Genomic DNA, 24365 nt, shown 5'->3' on the forward strand with positions numbered 1-24365 from the left:
AAACTTTTCTTAAATATTCCTCAGTGTCATCAGTCTGATCCCTTTGGGATCAGAAACTATACCAAGTCATTTTGCATATTGCCAGAATGGAAATCTAATGAATGCTTTTGGCAAAATCGCTGTTAGACAACTCAAAAAGCACTCAAATCTCTTTAAAAAAAAATTGATCTTATTATATATGCTGAGTTCTGAGCTTTTGATTTGTGTTTTGAGCCTTAAAGAACCTTGAAGAAAGTTATCTATGATCATTCAGAAGTTTTCAGTTTTCCACATGTTCATTCATTCATTCACTCATTCATTAAAAAAAAAATTGAGTTTATTGAATTCTATTCACCAAGTCCTATACAAAGTGTTGATTATTAAAAATTAAAAAGAAGGTGATCCTGCCCCTCAAGGAACGTGAAATTGACTGGAAGAGATTAATATTAAGAACAGGAGTGCAAACATAAACTTGTAGTTGCAAACAGTGGCCCGTGCTATGAAGGAAACCAAAAGTGAGAGGGCCTATTCAGACCCAGTGCTCAGGGAAGACACCAAGCATCCTGGGAGCCCAGACCTGAAGTACCGGATGCAGCCAGCAGGGTGCAAACAATTCAAAAAATGCCAAGTGAAGCCAGGACTTGATGGGTACAGGAAAACTGTGCAGTCTGAGCTTGGGGAAGCAGGCAGAGAACAGCTCTCCCATGGCTCGTGAAGGAGTATGAATTTTATTTTAAGAGGACTGATATATTATTATTATGTTTTCATAAGAAGATCAAAATATTCAGCATTTGTTTCTAAATATATTTGTCTGCTGGAACTGTAAAGAAAACATCAGAGGAACTTTTGTTTGGAGCAGTAGAGTTGGTAAAATACCGTGATGCACTCACATGGTATAAAATATGGATAAAGCGTAATTTTGATTTTTTTTTTTTTTTGTCTCACAGCAAACTAAATCTTGGGGATAAAAATGTTGAAAGAAAATAATTAAGAAGTTGAAACTGGCCCTGGCCAGTTGGCTCAGTGGTAGAGCGTTGGCCTGGCATGCAAGAGTCCTGCTTTCGATTCCCGGCCAGGGCACACAGGAGAGGCGCCCATCTGCTTCTCCACCCCTCCCCCTCTCCTTTCTCTCTTTCTCTCTCTTCTTCTGCCGCAGCCGAGGCTCCATTGGAGCAAAGTTGGCCCAGGCGCTGGGGATGGCTCTGTGGCCTGTGCCTCAGGCGCTAGAATGGCTCTGGACGCAACAGAGTGATGCCCCAGAGGGGCAAAGCATCGCCCCCTGGTGGGCGTGCCGGGTGGATCCCGGTCGGGCGCATGCGGAAGTCTGTCTGACTGCCTCCCCGTTTCCAGCTTCGGAAAAATGAAAAAAAAAAAAAAAAAAAAAAGAAGTTGAAACTGAAAAGAGGAGGGAGGTCTAGAAACCTAACCCAGATACAGAGATAGTCACTGACTAAGCCAGGAGTTCATTCAAAAGTGGAAGTGTTTCACCTGACCAGATGGTGGTGCAGTGAATAAAGCATTGACCTGGGATGCAGAGGACCCAGGTTCGAAACCCGAGGTCACGGCATGAGCACGCAGTCACTGGCTTGTGTGTGGGATCATAGGCATGGCTGCCTTGAGCCCAAAGGTCACTGGCTTGAGCCCAAGGTCGCTAGCTTGAGAAAGGGGTCACCAGCTCGGCTGAAAGTCCCTGGTCAAGGCCCCTGGTCAAGTGAGGTACAGAGTAAGAGAAGAAAATGAGGAATGAGCAGTCAGCAAGGCACTAGGGAAATCAGGACAATATGATGCAGAGAAAACCAAGGGAGAAAGGGTAGTATTCAAAGTTGTATTTGTGGACAGATGTGCTGAGCGCTGCTAAGAGTCCATGTAGGATGAGATCATAGCACAAAACATTTGATTTAACAATATGCAGTTCACTGACAGGGCATTTTGGTGGAGTCGGTGGGGACAGGGGAGCTTATGTGTTTGATGACTTGGAAATGTGGAGGTCTTTGATCAGCTTTTGCGTGTTTGTGATGAGCAAGAAGAAAGAAGAAGAAAAATAAATTTGTCTTTTCATCATGCAAAAAATAGCTTTGCCCTGCATTGAGATCCAGGGCTTTCTGAAATCTTAATGAGAATGTTTCTTCAGTTCTTTAATTTCTGAGCAATGTCCACCTCTAAATGCCAAATCTTGGTTCATAAAAATCTGGACATAATTAATGTCATCTTACAAAGGATAAAGACAGTCTATGAAATTTGCTGTAACTAGAGATTACCAAGTCCAATACTGGAGCTATGCATTTACAAAGGCCTTGTTGATTTTGTGGGCACTAAAATCTGTATTAGTTATGGAAGTTCAAATAATAAGAACAATCAAATCTCATGTTTCAGAGCATAAGCCAATTGCCTACAAGGCACAGGGAGGGATGTTTCTCTCTGTCCCTTGCACTATGTATAGCCCTGGATACTTAAGTAGACACATCAGAAGGGCTGAGTGAAGAAGCAACAAGGTTCACAGACTCTGAAATGTGAGTCTGGGTCAGTACAGGAGTCAAGATGCTGAACTATCTGTTATAAAAGACTGTCAATTTCCTATGTAAACTAATGTGTTGAAATATGCAGCACTAAATCTCCAAAGAAAGCAAACATATAGCATTGAATAATCACATTAGAAACTTCCACACTAATAAATATAATTTTAAAAGCAATATGAATATTGAAAATCAATAATCCCTTCCACTATGGTTATTTCTGAGCCACAAATACTCAGTGAGGTTATCATCGATTAGTTCCAAGTAAATATTAAGATTATACGTCAACTTAAAAGTCAATGAAGTAAGTCAAGTTAAAAGAAATGAAAACAAAAATGAAATCTGGCATGTGTCCACATAGGCAGTTAAATACATATAGCTGTTTTTTCAAAAAATTCTTATTTCATCTATGAGCAATTGCATTAAAGATGATAAAATGGATTATGAAAATATTAAACACTGCCCTAAATCCTTTTAATATGGCTACTGTTTGAAGGTTATATGAAATATTAACTAGTAACTTTTTATTAGACTGTCAATTTTCCACATTTCTAACTACTGCATCACTGTAACCTATTCTCCCAATGTGAAAAACACATTTGCATGTGTTTACATATTCCTGACCTTTAGTGAAAAGAGACTGACCAAATGCCTGAGGTATTGGAGCTGCCTTTTCATCCAGACAATTAGTGAAGCAGTGCTTTGCATTAGCCAGATCACATATGAAATCGTATTGACACTGTGCATGTAGAAAAAGAGATTACAGTGGTTTGATGCTTATAAATTAGCAATGCACTTTGACATGCAAGAGAGAAATATGAACAACAATTTTCACTTCACTGACAAATTAACAATCGCCATAGTAAACTTGAAACTTTAAAGAATAATATTATAAAATATACAAGAATATATCTACTCATGACTCCCTCCTGCCTAATCAGCCCTTCTATTAAGCAATGAGTACCATTTGAAACCCAAAGAATTGAAGGGTCTGTAAGAGCTGATACATTTAACAAATAACCTTAAACCTATTTCTAACACTATTTTCCATTAACAGCCCGGGATGTTTGTCTCAAAAAAACTTCTCAACTATAATGATGATGAAGTTTGTGTGTGAGAGAAACTAAAAGAGATTTTATGATAGGCCCCAAAATAAGGTTGAAAGCTTATTTATTCAGCTTAAAGCTGAATGCACTGACTGTTGAGACATCAGGTGCTGTGAATAGCAAGGAAAACAGACAGTACAAATTATGTGAACCCATCCACAACTGATACTTATAAAACTATTATATACCCAACATTATGTTTACTACAAATTATAAACAGTAAATATGTTAAGAAAACTTGACTTTGAATGGGGAGCATACAATAGGGTACACAGAAGTCAAATTATATTCCTGTACATTTGAAAATCATATCATGTTATTAACCAATATTATCTCAGTATGTTTTTTGTAGTGAGAAGGACAGAGAGAGAGAGATACAGATAAGGACAGAGAGATAGGAAGGGGGAGAGATGAGAAGCATCAGTTCTTCATTGCAGCACCTTAGTTGTTCATTGATTGCTTTCTCATATGTGCCTTGACCAGGGGGCTCCAGAAAAGCCAATGACCCTTTGCTCAAACCAGTAACTTTGGGCTTCAAGCCAGCAACCTAGGGCTCAAGCCAGTGACCATGGGGTCCTGGGTATGATCCCATGCTCAAGCCAGCAACACTGCACTCAAGCTGGTGAGCCTGCACTCAAGCCAGATAGGCCCATGCTCAAGCCAACGACCTTAAGGTTTTGAACCTGGGACCTCTGCGTCCCAGTTTGATGCTCTATCCACTACACCACCACCTGGTCAGGGCCTATACATTTTATAAAAGAATGACTAAATGTTCAATGAAACCATAGCTTATAAGTGTATGTCTGTATGTGCGCCTGTTAGTATGTGTGTGAGAGAAAGAAATGGGGGTAGATTGAGGGAGGGAGAGATTACTAATTTTAATGTGATGAAACAATGTAGGGAGTTTGGTGTTAGGTGTGATGAATATATCAGTAGACTTGGAGTTAGGAAAGTTGAATTCCAACCATATCTTTAGCACAGAGCTCTATCAGTTGTGCCACCTTGAAAAAATATTTAAATCTCCAGATTTAAATATTTAAATCTGGAAAAATAAAACCAGTTTCACAATGTTGCTGTGAGTGTCCAAAGAGATAACATGAAAGGCATCGTTTAGCACAGTTTCTGCTACATAGGCCATGACATATGTCAGTTATTTTCTCTTGCTGGGAAATTTTCCCTTTAAATCCCTCCACTCCTCATTACTGCCCGGCCTTCTTCTTATGCCCACCTATATGCCCATAGGGAGTCAAGCCTGACAATTGGTCCCTCTTCGGTTAGGAAGTATATTAGCATAAAAGAACCTAATCCAGATCCATGTCCTCCTTATTACTGGTGGCTTATCCTTGCTGGGTAGAGTTCTTACTGGCATTTTAACAAGTTCCCATTTGTGCCCTATTCTGGGTCAAGTCCTAGGAGGTAGTCCTTTTTTCCTCCCTCCCTTCTTCCCTTCCTCCCTCTCTTCTTCCCTTCTCCTTCCCTCCCTCCCTTCCTCTCTCCCTCCCTCCCTCCCTCCCTTCTTCCCTCCCTCTGTCTCTTCTTCCCTTCTTCTTTCCCTCCCTCCCTCCCTCCTTCCTTCCTTCCTTCCTTCCTGCCTGCCTGCCTGCCTGCCTGCCTGCAGTTTGTTCTGGTTTTACATATACAAAATACTCTCAATTGTCTCCACAGCCACAAATAAGATTATATATATTTTTAAGTTCTCTTGGTTTTTTTGGACTTTGTTTCTTCTGGAGTCATTTTTCTGTTTAGTTTTGTCTGTCTTATCATGTTACTGTGTTTCTTCAAATATCTATCTTCCATTGAATGCTTATTTCTTATAAAATACGGGGTGAGTTTTAGAACAAAGAATATAGTATATATAACTGCCTGGTGTCTTCAGCAGCATTGTAAATTTTCTGCAAAAAGGCCTTCCCCAAGCAGAAGTTCTTCCTTATAGTATGCTTTAGGTGGGTTTCTTAGTCTTCTTAATTGCAAAAAAAAAACCCAAAACAAAACAAAACAAAACACCCAAAATGACTTCTGGTTGATTTAGCAAAAGAGTAATTTGCTAAAAGTATATTAAGTCTGTTTCTTTTTCTTTACCTCTTCTGTTTCTTTCACCTTCTTTTTCTTCCTGGATGATTCAGCCCAAAACCTATTCCTTCATACTGAACAAGTAGGCTAGGTACAGGGTGTCAAAATAGGCTGGGGGCCCTGGCCAGGTGGCTCAGCAATAGAACATCAGCCCAGTGAGTGGATGTCCTGGGTTTGATTCCTGGCCAGGGCACACAGGAAATGCTCCCATCTGCTTCTCCACTCTTCCCCCTCTCCTTCCTCTCTATTTCTCTCTTCCCCTCCCGAAGCCAAGGCACCACTGGAGCAAAGTTGGCCTGGGCACTGAGGATGGCTCCATGGCCTCTGCCTCAGGCACTAGAATGGCTCCGGTTGCAACAGAGGAATGCCCCATATGGGCAGAGCATCATCCCCTGGTGGGTGTGCTGGGTGGATCCCAGTCGGGCACACACAGGAGTCTATCTGTCTGCCTCCCTGCTTATCACTTCAGAAAAATATAAAAAATAAAAAAATAGGGTGGGCATCGGCCCAGGAGACCAGCCAGCATGGGGTTTTTGACCTGAGGAGGACATTGGAGTGGACGAGGCATGGAGGAGGAGGAGGGGAGTTCAGGGTAATCAGGTGTGAGTTAGGTGAGAAGAGTGTCCATGCAGGTGCGGTGGTGGGTGTCAGAACCTACTGAAAGTAGGGTTTAGAGCAGGGGTCCCCAAACTTTTGACACAGGGGGACAGTTCACTGTCCCTCAGACCGTTGGAGGGCCGGACTATAAAAAAACTATGAACAAATCCCTACGCACACTGCACATATCTTATTTTAAAGTAAAAAGAACCAAAATGGGAACAAATACAATATTTCAAATAAAGAACAAGTAAATTTAAATCAACAAACTGACCAGTATTTCAATGGGAACTATGGACCTGCTTTTGGCTAATGAGATGGTCAATGTGCTCCTCTCACTGACCACCGATGAAAGAAGTGCCCCTTCTGGAAGTGTGGCGGGGGCCGGATAAATGGCCTCAGGGGGCCACATGCGGCCCGTGGGCCATAGTTTGGGGACCCCTGGTTTAGAGCCTAAGTAGAAAAGAGGAGGAAATCCATATATGGGCAGGTGTCCCAGGATGTGGATTTGAAGACTAAGCATTTACACAAGAAGACAACTCAGAATGCGATGCTGGATTCCTCTTCAGATTTGTAGATTTTGCCCTGAATATTTATTCTATTTGTTTACTGAAATTTTGCAGCACAAATGGATGCCATAGTTTCCCCTCCAAGTGGACTTTAGCCTTCTTTATTCCTTCATTTGTTGTTATTACTACTTGGTTCTTTCCACTTAATTCAGAATATATTGCTATTATTATTCCATGTTGCCCACTTTTCTAATTCATTGTCAACCTATAATTCATGTGCAATCAAGTTTGTCACACTACCATCACACATATTAAGACCTATCTCATTTTCCACCTACTCCAAGCCCTTCACTCCTAAAGCGAGATGAATTGTGGGCATTTTCTGCTTAATCTTTATGTAGCTTGCTTTAATTTGTAACTACGCTGGTTATTACCTCAACTCTATTTTTTATATCACACTGTGGTCTCTCCATTACCATAGCCTGCAGAGTCATGATTCCAGGGCAACATAAATGAAATCAAAGATCAATCTGGATTGGACTAACCTTGGAGATTTTATTGTCCTCTTGCAGCCTATAAGCCATCCACAAAACAGACAGTGTTACATCTCAGCCTGTGTCAAAAGTCAACATTTTTTTATGAAGACATATGGGTTCCAAGAAACCCTTTCTTCTCAATTCAGCCTTTCAGAGTATTATCCAATTTCAGCCCTTTCTCAAAACAACACATTAATCTATATGATAGGATAGGAAGGTGAAGAAAATGTTACCAGGAGAGAAGGTATTCATCTTCTTCTTGTTTGCACCTGACATTCTATGACATTTTAACCATTAATAAATGGTTTTAACTAGACATTTAAGAATGGGCATGTCTCTCCCATGTCCAAATAAATTTTAATTGCATTTCAAAGCAATTACTGAAAAATTGATAAAAAGCAGAACCTTATGGATAGCATTATTCTGAGACTGCCACAGAACCAAAATAGTAAAAACTACCTGAACCAGTTGTCAAGAAAAAGTTCACAATCACAGATAGCCCAAGGTTACAGAGCTTAATAATAACAGGTTATATAATAGTACTATCAAAACCATTAGCAGCAGATAGTGTCATTCAAAAGGCAGCAGGGACCTACCAAAAATCAACTTCATTTCTTCTGAATTCAGCCTCAGGACATTTTAGAAATCCAGGCCTAAGTGTTAGCTAGGCACCTCATCAAATCAAAAATTGTTTCTCTCCCCCCTCCCTGTTCTCCAGGTCCGATAAGACAGAAAAGTAAACCTGCATGTCATCAAGCCAACAATGTTAGTTGAAATTAAGGCTCAACATGACTGTCCCTAATAGACACGCAGCACACAGGTCAGCAGGGGTCTGGAATTTTACCCTGTATGACTGCAAAGTGCGGTTCAACCATTCTAGAGAAAACTCCACCTATGAGATAAAGTCAGGTATGTGAAGCATGAGGTAAAATTGGCACAGTCTTCACAGTGCATGGGAGTGAAATGCTTCCAGTGAGGTCTTATCAGAATGGATGGGTGCAGAAGAAAAGTACATTTTCCTAAAATATAATCTTGCTCTCTTTATAGTCTGAAGACAACCAGGAATAAAGATGAAAAATATCCAAAAAGTTAACTCTGTGTCGAGAACCCTTGAGACTCTTAACAGTGGGGTATAAAATAAGGTCTTTATACAGATGTTCGGAGTTGGGAAGAGTCATTACACCATGAAAGGACAAGAGCTCTTTCACTATTGAGAAAGCTGACCTCACACAGATAGTCCACAATTGAATAAATCCCAAACTCGGTCATCTCAATATGGTGGAGAACAACAATGAATGCATGCAGCTCTTTAAAAAATTCTGTAGTACAGATTGGTAGATACAAAAAAGAACCAGGGATGTAGAGTATAGCAGAGGAAATATAGTCAATAACACTGTGATAACTATGCACAGTGCCAGCTGAACACTGGAAATTTCAAAGGGAAGACTTAAAAGTGTATGATTTTCTAACTGCTATGCTGTACACCTGAAACTAACACAAAATAATATTGAATGTAAACAGTAATTGAAAAAATTATTTAAAAAGAGAATAGCAAGCCCTGGCCAGTTGGCTCAGTGGTAGAGCGTTGGCCTAGTGTGCAAAAGTCCCGGGTTCAATTCCCGGCCAGGGCACACAGGAGAAGAGCCCATCTGCTTCTCCACCCCTCCCCCTCTCCTTCCTCTCTTCTCTCTCTTTCCCTCCTGCAGCCAAGGCTCCATTGGAGCAAAGTTGGCCCCGACACCAAGGATGGCTCTGTGGCCTCTGCCTCAGGTGATAGAATGGCTCTGGTTGCAACAGAGCAATGCCCCATATGGGCAGAGCATCACCCCCTGGTGGGCATGCCGGGTGGATCCCGGTCAGGTGCATGCGGGAGTCTGTCTGACTGCCTCCCCGTTTCCAACTTCAGAAAAATACAAAAAAAAAAAAGAATAGTAAAAGATGACTTTTTATAAATATATACCATATGCATAAGCTCTGTGTATGTGCAAGAGAGAGAAAGAGAGAGAGAGAAAGAGAGAGGGGGGATAGAGGCTCTATTATTAAGGCAATTTCTCTGCAACCCCAATAGCACATACACTTTTATTTATTCTTTCCCCTAATATTTTTTTCCTTCTTTTGTGTGTGTGTGTGTGTGTGTGTGTGTGTGTGTGTGTGTATTTTTCTAAAGTGAGAAGTGGGGAGGCAGAGAGACAGACTCCCACATGCGCCCAACTGGAATCCACCAGCATGCCCACTAGGGGGCGATGCTCTGCCCATCAGGAGCATTGCTCTGTTGCTACTGGAGCCATTCTAGTGCCTGAGGCAGAGGCAATGGAGCGTCTCCAGTGCTGGGGCCAACCCTGCTCCAATGGAGCCTTGGCTGCAGGAGGGGAAGAGAGAGACAGAAAGAATGGAGAGGGGAAAGAGTGGAGAAGCAGATGGATGCTTCTCTTGTGTGCCCTGGCCAGGCATCAAACCCAGGACTTCTACATGCCAGGCCAACGCTCTACTGCTGTGCCAGCCGGCCAGGGCCATCCCCTAATATTTTTAACAGATACTGCTTGTTGTTTACCCATTTTCTATTTCCTCTCCCTGAAAAAATGCTAGTCTTTCCTATTTGGCCATATATTTCCGGAGAGAAACATGCCAGCCCATGTCTAGAATGCATTAGGGTTGATATAATACAAATATGGCAAACCTGTTTACCTTCTTAGGTATTGATAAAACTTTTAATTTTATCACAGTCAAGCAAGGTTTTTAGAGCATGTTAAATATACTTTTAATGAAATTTCAGGATCTTACCTTCAATTATAACTTTTTACATCCTACCATGAGTGCTCAGGGTTGTACTCATTACAGTATCAGTCTTTGGTTTAAATATGTTAAGAACAGTGGCAATTCCTCTGAATGATCACTTAAATTCAAAACTAGTCCCTGAATATTTTCCCAGAAGAAAAAAAGATAAAGTGGGAAAATTGTTTAAAGGATCACAAATCTGTAGGCATTACAGCATATTTTTGCTTTTAAATTTTAAAGTACAATAATAAATTATAGCATGTTTATAATAATAGTATTTCATGTCTTTTGTATCCTAAAGTTATTGATTTTTCAGGGAAAAAATGTCAGCACTTAGGCTAATACCATCATTTAATGACTGCTTTTATGACTTTGCCATATAGCATATTTTCAGAATGCTTTTAAATTATAATAGCTTTGCCTTAAAAACAGCAAATAGGAAAAACACTCACAGAAATCTAAATAGACAGAAACATAATTTTAATGTTTTTCCACTGGCAGAAGTTTACAAATTACCCTGAATGAAAACTTTTAAATTACAGATTTTAAAATTTTTTGAAATTGAGAGATTTGGGGAATTTCAATTTTTTTATTAAAATGAAATTTTATTTGTAATTTGCATTTCTCCATTTGAAATTTTTTCATTAAATTTTTATAATGTGACTACACGTAAATCAGTAAGATGCAGTCAACAATTAAAAAGTTTCTTTTGAGACTTTGCAAAAGGTAGAGGAACTATGGTGTTGCTAGAGAATAGCATTTACAGTTGAAAGATGATAGTTTCCACAAAGATTAACACTAAAAAAAATATGACTTTTTATATTTTAGTTGATATGTAAGTCTACTTTATTTTTTTTCACAATGTTCAGAAATATTTCATGGCTGATTTCATAAAATAATTACTTATCCACTATGTGGTTTCAGGTGACACAAGACACTAGAACATATCCAACAGTGGAGTTCATCTCATTGAATTTCACACTTCTAACTGCATCTATGCAAACAGAGAGAAGTTGCTATACAGGGCTAATATAACCAATACACCCACTTCCTTTGGTCAAATTCTCATAGTTATTTCTTCATCATTCTTCCCTTTGAAAAACTCTAGTATTCCTTTAGAAGCCTGGTATATGTTGTCAACCATACTATTACTCAATTTAAAAAATATGTTTTCAATGTGAGTTCTGTTTTTTGGGGGGAGGGGGGCTTTAAAACCTACATATATATATATGTATATATATATATATATATATATATCCTAACATCTAGCAAGTTCACATAGTAAATATAAGTAATCTATAATTTTACTGCTTATACTATTATACTGTAAAGGAACTTTAGTTCCTATGAGTAACATCATACATGAATATAAGTAGATCAAATATTTAGAAATATAAACCATTATTAAAAATCTTTAAAAACATGGCAGTACCCCATCCAGGTAGCTCAATTGGTTAGAGCATTGTCCTGACATGCAGAGGTTGCAGGTTCAATTCTTGGTCAGGGTACATACAACACTCAACCAATGATGGCATGAAAGAGTGGAATGAGTCCCCCCCCTCTCTCCCTTCCCTTCCTCTCTTTCTAAAAAGAAAGAAAGAAAGAAAGAAAGAAAGAAAGAAAGAAAGAAAGAAAGAAAGAAAGAAAGAAAGAGAAGGAAGGAAGGAAGGAAGGAAGGAAGGAAGGAAGGAAGGAAGGAAGGAAGGAAGGAAAGAGAGAGAAAGAAGGAAGGAAGGAAGGAAGGAAAGAGAGAGAAAGAAGGAAGAAAGGAAGGAAGGAAAGAGAGAGAAAGAAAGAAAGAAAGAAAGAAAGAAAGAAAGAAAGAAGAAAGAAAGAAAGAAAGAAAGAAAGAAAGAAAGAAAGAAAGAAAGAAAGAAAGAAAGAAAGAAAAAAGAAAGAAAGAAAAAAAGGGCATAGCTGTATTTTTGAGTGGAATGTGCTGTCATACACTTGTCATTATACTGCCACTGGATGTTTCCCAAGTGATTACCTCACCTACTTTCACAAGAAGGAGCTCCAAAATCATATCAGAACTGTGAGCCAGCTTCTTTGCTCTATATCCATCTCCTCAGACAAACCTACCCTAGTTTTTCTTTATGGCCCATCCTTCTTAATCTGAAGAGTGGTGCATCTTTAGTCTGTTTTAGAATTTAAGGAGTTACCTCCATGAATATACAGGTACTGTAGTATGTGAAAGTTCCTCAAGAATGTGGATGACATTTGACTCTGATGAAACTGGTTCAAAATAGACAACCTCTAAGGTTATAGGAAATCCAAACATGCTGGAGTCATCTTATTTTTTATAGAAAGATCCCTAGGAATTTCGGGATCTAAAAATGAGTGATGCATGGTGCTAAGTCTTTCTAGATATGAACATCTATAGGTAATACCTACTCATAATTATTATCACGCTAGGATATAAACATTTTGAATTATCTGTGAGTAGTTTTCGAATGCTTAGAAACCATTAAAACTCATGCAATTCATTATCTTTCCTGACCTTCCTCCTTATTTTTTTTTTCTCTACATCAGTACCGTATCTTCTTTCATCTACCACTGGTAAAAACCCACAAATCTACAGTATGGGTACCTGGCTCCCCCATCCCCACCTCTGTCTCTCCATATGAAATTATGAACAAAGGTCTCAGAAGGTGCGGGATAACGAATATTTGATTATTAGAGTACAGGTGTGTTTTTACTATCGTTTTGCCCATGCTTTGCATTGGGAAACGATGACTTGTAACGATTAACTAAATGGGCTTTTCCATAAGCCCCTTTGCTTACTAGCTATACAGCATTACTCAACATCTTCAAGCCCTAATTTATCCATCTACAAAAAAGAGATAATACTACCTACCGTCTCACAGGGTGATTGGGAAGATTAAACAAGACAATACTAATAAAGAGCTGGGAAGAATAACTGACACATTGTAAGCACCCAGTACATTATTGAGAGAAGCCATGTAAGGAATTCAAAATGCAGCCAATCTGCTTTTTAAGAGAAATGTCAAGACGCTGCTCAGAAAGGCAGCAGCGTGCGGGGTCCCCGTGTTCTCTGGAGTACAACGGTAGACGGGAAGAGGTTCTCTTAGGAAACTGTATCTCTGCTTTTTACGCTTTCATTAGCAGTAGAGCTCCTGACTTGTCAAAAAAAAAAAAATGTCAGAACAGAATTGCATGTCACAGGTTAACACATCATCTGTAATTCTGGCATTAAGAGTGATTATATACAGAACTTTTCCATCATTCTTTTACTGTTTGATGCTATTGTAAGCTCCCCTTTCTGACCAGAAATGAAGCTCTCTGAATGAGAACGCTAAACTAGAGGAAATAAAAATGAAATGATAATTGGAAAGGTAAACAGGAGCTATCAGTCAACATTTTTAAAATAGAGTATTTATCTATTTCGAGTGACTTGTCGGTAGCTGTAGGGGAGAAAAATCTTGAATCCAGCATGATTTTTTGTTTGATACCAAGAGCTTACTCTACGTTGACATCTCCTTGAAAAGGAAGGAAAAAAATCCTTAATTGAAATCATACTCTTCGTTCATGATTAATGGAAAGAGCTTAGTAACATCTCCCTTCCTGTTGATGGCTGATGCCCCGTTATTCCCGGTTTGCACTAAAGATCAGTCTCCTTTCTGCCTGGAAATGACCTCTGCTCTCCGAGCAGATTTGTCGGCACCCAATTCCTAAACAAATCTTATAGGAAAGGGGGAGAGAATGTACTCTGAGACAGAAAGTACCCTCATTTCCTACGTTAAAACCTGTCCGTATTTTCCTGCTCCTTTGGAAACTAAAAGCTCTAAAATGGATGGAGTGACCAATGTTCAAATACAGCTAACTCGGAGGCCGTCCCTTCAGCTGGTGATAAAGGGACCGGAGCGCCGGGACCTCAGTGTCACTGTTGCCGCTTCCAGGGGCGCTAAGTGCCTGTCCTAACTCTACAGCCACAATCTTGGAAAAACAGAAAAGCAATAACTAGAATTCTTCTTCCCTGGGAAGTTCAATTAATTCAATTGGACATTCAGTTGCTAAATTTGGACCAGAGCTGAAGTCTCTAACCTTATTTCAATGAAAATAAGTAAAATACCATTCATTTCTTTTGGCAGTGCATTTGATTGTGTGAAGAGGTCTGCGAGCTTTGGCTTGTAACCTATTTCCCTTGATATATGAACATTATTTTCCCTCTTATTTTAATGCAGAAAGCTTAAGGCTAAGGTATCAGAATTGTCTTTTATTTCCTAATTTTTTCCTTATACTTCACTAAGCGAATATCATAATCAAAACCTGAAAACAGCAATTTCCACCCTGACAGTCCTTCTGATTTCTGCATGTAACCGGATTATCTCCTGTCACTTTCTTTCCCCTGTGAAACACAAGTAAATGTGGTCTGGGTTTGCGGACCATAAGTGGTAAATACTGCACACTAAATAATAGTAAGATACGGTAAGTCATTAACTGTATTTCCTTTAGGGAAAGAATTCAATAATGGAATACTCTGAAGTCTTAGAAGTGGTGTGTTAAAAGAATAACTAATAGCATGGAAAGGTCTGTCGTATCTTAAGTGGAGGGCAGGTGAGAAAACATCATCCACTCTCTAATCACGCTAGTCTCTCCTCTCCCTCCGCACTGGTCCACCGTTCCTTCCTCCGGCCCTGCGCTCCGGGGTCCTCTGTGTGCCGTGGACACGGAGGTGGCCCTGAATGGCCCAGCCAGCCAGCTCGCCAGCCCTCTTCCCAACATCGTTCAGATGTAAGGGGCTGTGATGTGACACTTTTGAGTTTGCTTTCCTCACTAAGAGGAATCACATTTCCCCACCATCTCTCTCTCTCTCTCTCTCATTCTACCCCCATCTCCCAGCCTTTCACCTTTTCTGAGACCTTCTGGAAGGTAGCACTGGAGCTGCTGCAGACGTCATGCTACCATAGAGAAAACGCCCCCAAGAGCAATCATGTGTTATTAATCATGTGCCGACCGGTTTTCCAAGCGGGAGATGGTGGCTGGGAGCCCTTATATGTAGCATTTGCTGATTTCCTTATGCAAATGCCCCCATCGTGTTCATTTGAAAGCCAACAACATGACATTACTTAACATTATGTGTGATAAGCCTACCATCATAGTCTTTTCCCCACAGTGAAAACAGGGAAACAAACCCTAAGTGAAAAAAAGAACAGGGAAAAGTAATAAAATAATTAGGAAGTCATGAATTTAGAGAATGTATTACCTTATAAAAAAGTATTTGATTGTTCATAAATTCTAATTTTTTTATAAATAAATTTTTATTTTAATGGGGTGACATCAATAAATCAGGGTACATATATTCAAAGAAAACATTTCCAGGTTATTTTGTCATTTAGTTCTGTTGCATACCCATCACCCAAAGAGAGATCGTCCTCCGTCACCCTCTATCCAGTTTTCTTTGTACCCCTCCCCCTCCCCTTCCCCCTCTCCCTCCTTCCCTCCCCCCACCCCCCGTAACCACCCCACTCCTGTCCATGTCTCTTAGTCTCGCTTTTATGTCCTACCAATGTATGGAATCCTGCAGTTCTTGGTTTTTTTTTCTGATTCGCTTATTTCACTCCGCATAATGTTATCAAGATTCCACCATTCTGCTGTAAGTGATCCGATGTCATCATTTCTTCTAGCTGAATAGTATACCATGGTGTATATGTGCCCCATCTTCTTTATCCAGTCTTCTATTTTTTTACAGTGATTAAAAGCCTTTAAACAAACTCTTGGCCAATACAGCAAGAATCCATAAAAGAGTAGTGTCCTTAACATGTTCACTAAGTCCAAGTTGGCCCCATCACCATGCCAAATCCCTAAAAAATGCAACCCAACCACAGTTCGGTCTGTTAATAACACCAGCTTTACAACTATCTTAGAAATTCCTGAAAATGTAGCCACTGGTGTTCACAGGCTGCTCTGGCTTCCCATGCCTCAAGAGAATCGCAGAGACCTGGGCCTGATGCTGTTCAGCTCTGCTGTGAAGACCTATGTTTTGTCCAAGAACCAAGCAAAGTCTGATTAGGCGGCTCATTCCAGTTTTCCGCTGCATGCAGGGTCACGTTCTGATAGGCACAACCACCCCTTTTCTGCCACAGCCGTTTTGCTCATCGTCTCCCTTTGCTGAGAACACTTCCCCACAGATGGGACATCTAATATTTATAAGGCTGGTGTCTTCACAAACTGAGGTTCTTGGTCCTCAGTCATCCTCCCAGAAAGGGTTCCCCTCACCACCTAAGCCTTTGAAAACACTGTTTCAAGCAGAAAAAAAGGAGTTGATGTCCAAGTCCCAAAGTGGGAACTTAAAAAGGGCCACTCTGTGTTATATTGTGACTTCCCAGAATTCAGACATTGAAGCCCTTATTCCCAGTGTCACAGTATCAGGAAATGGGGTCTTGAGGAGATAACCGAGGTTAAACGAGATCATAAGGATGGGGTTCTCTCAAATAGTACTGGTGTTCTTAAAAGAAGAGAGACAGATACCAGAGATCTCTCTCTGCCACCTGCGGATGAGGCAGCCAGAGGCCATACGCAGGCCAGGGGGAGGGCTCTGGGCCGATCCTAACCCCACCAGCACCCTGATCTCAGACTCCCAGTCTCCAGACTGTGAGGAAACTCCAGCTACCGAGTGTATTCCATGTAGTCACAGCAGTCCAGCTGACTAATACAGATTTTGATACAGAGAACCAAAGTGCAACTACAACAAAGACATAAACATGTGGAAGAGGCTTTGGAACTGGGTAATGGGCAGACGCTGGATGAGTTTTGAGTTTTAGGCTATACATATCTGGATGTTGCAGGTGATTTGGGTGAGATCTCAGATGAAAATAAGAAACCAGTTATTGGAAACTAGAGGAAAGGTAATCCCTGTTATAAAGTAACAACAACAACAAAAAACTTGATTACACTGTTCTAGTGCTTGGTGGCAGGGAGAGCTGTGAGCAGTGAAACTGGGTGTTTAGCTGAGCCAATTTCTAAGCGAAGTGTTCAAGGACTGGCTGGGCTCCCCTGACTACTGTGAGCAAAATTCAAAAAGATAGAGGTGAAATAAAGAACTATAACTAAGTCAAAAAATAATAATAATTCAGCTTGACCAGGCAATGGTGCAGTGGAGAGAGCATTGGACTGGGATGCGGAGGACACAGGTTCAACCCCGAGGTCACTGGCTTGAGCGCAGGCTCATCTGGTTTGAGCAGGACTCACCAGCTTGAGCCCAAGGTTGCTGATTTTAGCAAGGGGTCACCTGGTCTGCTGTAGCCTCCCCCCCCCCCCCCAGTCAAGGCACATGTGAGAAAGTAATCAATGAACAACTAAGGAGCTGCAATAAAGAAATGATGCTTCTCATCTCTCTCCCTTCCAGTCTGTCCCTATCTGTCCCTCTCTCTCTCTCTCTGTCTCTGTCACACACACAAAAAAAATTCAGAGCTTGAAGACTGAGAAAATTCTCAGTCTTCATATTACAATACAAAAAAAAAAAATACAAAGCATATTCTGAAGACGACTCTAAGGGTATTCCTGAGCAACCATTTGACAGAGATCAAAGATTTAACTCACAGACTTTACCAACCACTGCTGCAGAAAGCAGGGACAGGATGAGATTAAACCCTGGAAGACACTGCCAGATTGACTAAAGAGGACCAAGAAGGTGGAATGGAGTAATCGAAGGCTATAAACCTATGTTATTCTTCAAGGAAAGTGAAAAATAGTTTTCAAGGTAACCCAGAGCTCATTAGAGCTGCCACGCCCACCAAAGGCTCAGTAGGCATGGCTGTCTCCTCCTCTTTGGTTTCCAAAGGCAGGGCCCCAGCTCAGGTTTCCTGCAGCCAACCTGACCTTGCCCAGCACCTCCAGGGTGAGCAGCTTTAGCAGAAAGCTATGAGGGCTGGGCCCTGCAGGGTTGTGGAGAGAGGCTGCTACTCCAATAGCCTGGAGAACTTTTAGCCAGAGTCACTTTACTAGGTGTGGGCTTGCTGGTATCCTATCTGCCTGTCTCTTTCCAATCTCTCCCTTCTGGAATGGCAGTAGCTACCCTGCACCTGTTTCAACAGTGTCCACTGGAAGCATCCTGTGTGGCTGCTTTCACAGGTTCACAGCTGGAGAGGAATTTTGCCTTAGGATTTATCATACCCCTAGTCTTATACATGTCTGATTTAGATGATAGGTAGATGTGGGGCCAGTAGCCGCGGCCACCATCACAACTGCCTGGCCCATGCAGGTTCGCATTTGATTCCAACAGTCGGTAATGAAACAACGGAGCCAAGAACTGGTGGAACATTAGCTTTAATCCTAACTTACACTCGGCAGGCAAGTAAAAACACACAGTGGCTCCAAAACCCACTCATTCAGTGTTCACAAAGCTACTGACTTATCCAAGTTTCCTAGAATCAAAGGTTTCTCGCTCACCAGACTTACTCACTTCTGTTCCCTATCTCCTTCTCTCTGCACAAACTCTGCACAAACTGGCTTCTCCCTCAGCACTCCACCATCTTGGCTGCCTCTCCTCTCCTCCACATGGCCTTACTTTGCTCTCTGCTCTAATGCTAATCTCAGGAACCAATAGAGCAAGCTCCCGGTCTGCCCCACTTTATAGTGTAGAAACCAAAACCTTTAATCCAATATACAAACAAGGAAGATTCTGATACAAAGTCACTTATCTGAGGCATAATGGGACTCCTCATGAGAGTGTACCATCCTACATCAAAAAGGGTGGGAAAGGCTTAGTCCCAAAACCAAGCCCCAGGCTACAAGGATCCTGCCTTCCCACAGCCCACCCCCAACACACATTAATATTAATATAATCATGCCCATCCTAAGCAAGAAGGGCAACCAATACCATCACCTGGGCAACGGGCTTCCATGTGGGCAGCGCCATCTTTAACAAAGTGAGCATAATATATTTATCTGCCCAACAGTAGATGACACTTTGGACTTAAGAGTTCATGCTGAAATGAGTTAAGACTCTTGGGGCAGTTAGGATAAAGTGAGTGCAATTTACATGTAATTAGGACATAAATTTTGAGGGGCTAGAGGCAGAATGTAATGAACTGAGTTGTTTCCCCCCAAAGTCTATATCTGAAAACCCTAACCCAATGGGATTATAACTAGAGACAGGGTTTTTGGGAGGTACTAACGTTTGAACGAACTCATAAGGATGAGGTCCTAATCCTACAAGTAGTGTGCTGTCCATATATCCTCTCTGCCACATGAGAAGTGTTAGGCAAATAAAATATATATATTATGCTCACTTTGTTAAAGATGGCACTGCCCACATAGAAACCTGTCACCCAGGTGATATTAATGTGTGTTGGGAGTGGGCTGTGGGCAGGCAGAGTCCTTGTAGCCTGGGGCTCCATTTTAGGACTAAGCCTTTCCTACTCTTTTTGATGTGGGGTGGTACAATCCCATCATGACTCAGATATGTGACTTTGTATTAGAGACTTCCCTATTTTATATATTGGATTAAAGGTTTTGATCTCTACACTATAAAATGGGGGCAGAACAGGAGTTTGCTCTCTTGGTTCCTGAGATTATCATTAGAAGAGAAAGCAGAGAGGAGAGCAGAGAAAGGCCACATGGAGGAGGCTAGGAGAAGCAGCCAAGATGGCGAAGTGTTGAGTGAGAAGCCAGTTTGTTCAGAGTTTGCGCAGGGAGAAGGAAGAAGATGGGGAACAGCGGTGAATAATTCTGGTGAGCTAGAAACCTTTGATTCTAGGAAACTCGGATAAGTCAGTAGCTTTGTGAGCACTGAATGAGTGGGCTTTGGAGCCCAGTGTGTGTTTTTACTTGCCCGCTGGGTGCAAGGTAGGATTAAAGATGATGGCCCATCAGTTTTTGGCTCCATTGTTTCTTTACCGACTCTCCGAATCCAGTGCGAACCTGCATGGGCCAGGCGGCTGTGATAGTGGTAGCCGTGGCTACTGGCTTTACAAGAAGACACAAGGGTAACCATCTGCAAACCAGGAAGACAGACTCACCAAAACCCCAGAGCTTTGTGAAAATAAAGACCTGTCGTTTAAGTTACCCCAGTCAATGGTATCTTGTTGTGACAGGCCACGCTGACCAATAAATAGTCTTGCACCTGAAAGATAATATGTAAGGAGGGGACCCACCATACATGAGGTTGATGACCAGAGCAAGGATCTGGCTTTGGAGGAAATAGCTAAGAGTTGGGAGTTTATTGACAGAGCACTGGGAATCCAATGAAGCATTTTAAACAGGAAGACAAAAGTTCTATTTTTTTTGACGATACAATAGAATAGTATAAACTTTCCCCTTCAAAGAGTTTTAAAATATTTCCTGTATTGTCGCTATATTTCATGCTTCATTCATCACTGGACAGAGCACGTGGGCCAAGTCACTAAATCTCAACAAAGAACACAAGTGAACCCCATGTGGAAAGGTCGCAGAGAGGATCTCAAATCTGCCACAGCTTTTTAAATGATCTGATAATAAACAGATACACGTGGCACACACAGCCATGCTGTAGCCACATGCTCATGCTGCTTCTCGACAATGTCAAGAATTTCAGGTTAGAAAACTTGTGATCTCCTGGGTATACCCTTCTCTACCATCCCCAAGATATACCTGTAAGCACAGAAGTTATTGCTGCTGCTGCTGCTACTGCTGGGTGTGTGTGTGTGTGTGTGTGTGTGTGGCATGCGTGTCCATTTAGGAAAGAGAGTGACATAAAAATAACAATTAAAAAGAAAGAGGATCTTTCCAAATATGCATCCGCTGAATATATCCGCGATTTGCTGGGCAAACGTTGTTTTCAGGTTTACAAAGCCTATCAGCACAATAGGTAAGAACCCGTCGGTGTCCCTGTCTTCTTTTAGGAATAATGCATATTCTTTGTGGTTTAAAAAAGGAACAAAGTACGTATACACTATGAGATTACATAGCCGGCCGGTTTCTGAGGCGGAAGCGGTCTGCGGCGCACAGGGAGGCGATCGGTAAACCCCCATTCCAAACGCAGCCGGTGTCCTTTAGATGGGACACGGGACAGCTTCCAGCAACGTGTGTGGGAACACGCATCACACGCTGAACCACAGCGAGCCTCTTCTTCTGCCTACACTGCGTTTGTTTGTTTTTCCTTATGGCTCACCCTGAATCAGAGGCAGTTCATTTTGCCCCATATTCCAGCGAGTACAGTTAGAATCACAGTGGCATTTCCTCCTCAGTTTAGTTAACAACAGAGTGCCTGAGGCTGGTGCTCAGTCCATCGGGGCAAATATAAGTTTTCATGAGCGACCCCATCCAGGGGAGTCCTGGGACCGCAGACCCAGAATAAAGCCTGAGCAATACACTCTCTTCCTTTCTTCCCAATTTCTGCCGGTAATTATAAAACCATATAAGCTAAATGTTCTTTGTCAAAGAATAATCTTCTTTGCTAAAAAGGCTTTTATCAGATTTATCCCTTCAAAGCCACTAAGGAAAATTGGCTGCAATTATTTTTCTAATTTTAACATCTCAGACACAGAGGCAGGTTCATCAGCATGCTTGTCCTATAAAAATGTGGTCTAACTGATATCTTTCAAAATACATTTGGAGTCTAAATTGGCAGTAAATTCTTACTAAGTTTTTTCTTTTTATATTAAATTGTCTTGCATATGTTGGAGCAAGACAATATATATATTATATATATTATATATATTATATAAATTAATATATATATTAATTTAAACAATCAGTACTGCAAATATGTCATCTTATAATAAGTAACCTGAGGAAGAAACAACCCACTATGACTGTGTGTGCTAATTCACGTAGCCCAAGCAATGGGGAGAATCCTCACTAATTACAGTGGAGAAAAATATTCATTTAGTAAACATTACACAAATACGGTCTACATCACATGGAACCGAAAGCAAATACACTTGACATACTCTGATGTGCCCTGAATTTTTTTCTTTCATTTTTTTCTTATTTTTTAAAAATATTAATTGATCATTATGTAGCTAGCACTACAGATAATACAAGCAGCCAATTTGGAAGGGCAATAATGTTATGAAAATTGAAAAACTTCACCATTGCAGGAAAGTCAGGAGAGAAAAAAAAGTATAAATATTTAGCTCTGTAACCAAAAAGCCTTACAGAGTGTTAATATCTAAGTATTCAGGTTATATGACAAGTACACTGTGTTTCTGAGAGTGAATTGATTACTATGATTAATCGCATGCATCAACTATACTTGAATTCTGCCACTCCAGCCCTGAGATGACGAAGAGCTAATAATCATCATTATTGTTATCCTATTATCATTATCCACCATATTTTAAGCCCTTGAGATACAACAAGCTAAATCCAGTAATAGTCATAGCAACACCATGACATCAATATTATTGTTTCTGTTTTCCATTTGAGGATACTGCAGAGGTTCTGGTGCTCAGAATTCTTAGGCCGTCAAGAATTGATAGCAAGGTGTCATGGGCTGGTCGTACTCAGAAACTCCAGAAAATTTGCTTTTAAATGTTTAAAATAGAATGCTAAAATATTTAGTTTTGTTGAGTTTGGAGACAGATCAGAGGGTTTTTGTCCTTCACAGATATCTCACATACTTCACTGAGGTTGATCCACCCTCATCATAGAGAGTATGCACCTCCCATGCTCGTCTGTAAAGATATCAAGGATTCGCTGAAATGTATCAGACTGTACAGCATCAGAAGTGGGGATTAGATGTGCCTGTTGGGCAAAGTAAAAACCGTCTGAGGGACAAGGACTTTATTTTACAAAGTCTGGAAGTCCCAATAAGATAGATGTGAGTAAATTTCTGGGCTCTGTTTTATATTTTTAGTCTATCTCCGCATTGAGGAGGTTTGTGTGCTGCTCTCAGACTGACGTTCCTCATGTAGCAGCCTCTAATGGACAAACTGGACCAGTTTATGACTAACTTCTGTGAAGATCAAGCTTTATTTTGAAGGAAGAGTCAAATTGCCAGCTCAGTTAGCTCCTGGGAAAGGCGATTTTATGGCAGTTAATTACCAGTTATCTGTGTAAGAAGAGAGGCACCTGGAAATGTGGCTACAAGTAGTGTGTATATTATTGTATTATCATAAGAATGAGATGACAGAGAGCAGCTCTTCCACTTCTGTGCTAGCTTTCTGGTTTAAACTTGAAAAGAAGATGATCTGAATTAGAAGTATACTCAGAAAACAAAAAACACTAGATCAATGAACAAAATCCTCACTGCAATCATATTTAAATCCTGTGAATAAGCCCTGGCCAGTTTGCTCAGTGGTAGAGTGTCAGCCTGGCATGCAGATGTCCCAGGTTTGATTCACAGTCAGGGCACAAAGGAGAAGTGCTCATCAGCTTTGCCACCCCTCCACATCTTGCTTCTCCCTCTCTCTGTCTTCCCTCCTGCAGCCATGATTCAATTGGAATGAGTCAGTCCTGGGTGCTGAGTATAGCTCCATGGCCTCCTCCTCAGGCACTAAGAAGACCTCAGCTGCTGAGCAACAGAGCAACGTTCCAGATGGGCAGAGTATTGCCCTCTATTGGGCTTGCCAGGTGGATCCCAGTCAGGGCACATGTGGGAGTCTGTCTCTCTGCTTCTCTTCCTCTCACTGAATAAAAATAAATAATAAATAAGTAAATCCTGTGGACATGCATGCACTTTGAGATTAGTGTATCAACCTTGTCTAAAGCAATACCTCAAAAACTGGTGTCTGATAAATTTTCAAAATTGCACAGTATCATGTTAAAGAATCTCTTCATACTGACACTTAAATTAAAAAATCAAATTGAGGAGGGAGGAAGTGATAGAAGAAGATAAAGTGGGGATAAATGGTGATGGAAGGAGGCGACAAGATGGTGATGGAGTAAGCAGACATACCAACTTCCACTTCCCAGAACCAATGTGAATTACAACATAATTTTAAGAACAATCATCTGGAAAAACCAACTTTAATCTAAACTAAGAGGACTCTTGAACCAAGGAACACCTAAGAAGCCACACTGAGACTGGTAGGAAAAGTGGAAAAACAAAAATGCGGAGAGGGCTGCCCGGCTCCTGGGAGTGAACGGCAACCCAAAGGGACTTGTGTGGCAGGAAGTGAGTTTAGCGGAGACGGGAGGGCCCTGGGCCCCAGTAACAAAGCCCCAGCCTGCAGCCCCAGAGCCTAGAAGAGGCGTATGAACAGTATTTAGCTGTGAAACAAGCCAGGATACTGATTGCAAGAAAGAGACTGATTTCTCAGACCCAGGATTAAAGAGACAGTGCAGAAAACCTTTCTCAACCACTGACCCGGGGCTCTGGGGGACGGGGAGAGA

The 24365-nt window shown here is 41.1% G+C and overlaps 1 non-coding gene across 1 annotated transcript; it reads left to right on the forward strand.

Annotated features, from left to right (window-relative positions):
• Positions 1 to 8865: 8865 nt before the first annotated feature.
• TRNAT-AGU (transfer RNA threonine (anticodon AGU)) lies at positions 8866 to 8941 on the forward strand. The gene has a single exon. It is a non-coding gene; the product is annotated as a tRNA-Thr (tRNA).
• Positions 8942 to 24365: the final 15424 nt, after the last annotated feature.

Source organism: Saccopteryx bilineata, chromosome 1 (assembly GCF_036850765.1).
Source record: "Saccopteryx bilineata isolate mSacBil1 chromosome 1, mSacBil1_pri_phased_curated, whole genome shotgun sequence".
In the NCBI taxonomy this organism is placed as follows: Eukaryota; Metazoa; Chordata; class Mammalia; order Chiroptera; family Emballonuridae; genus Saccopteryx; species Saccopteryx bilineata.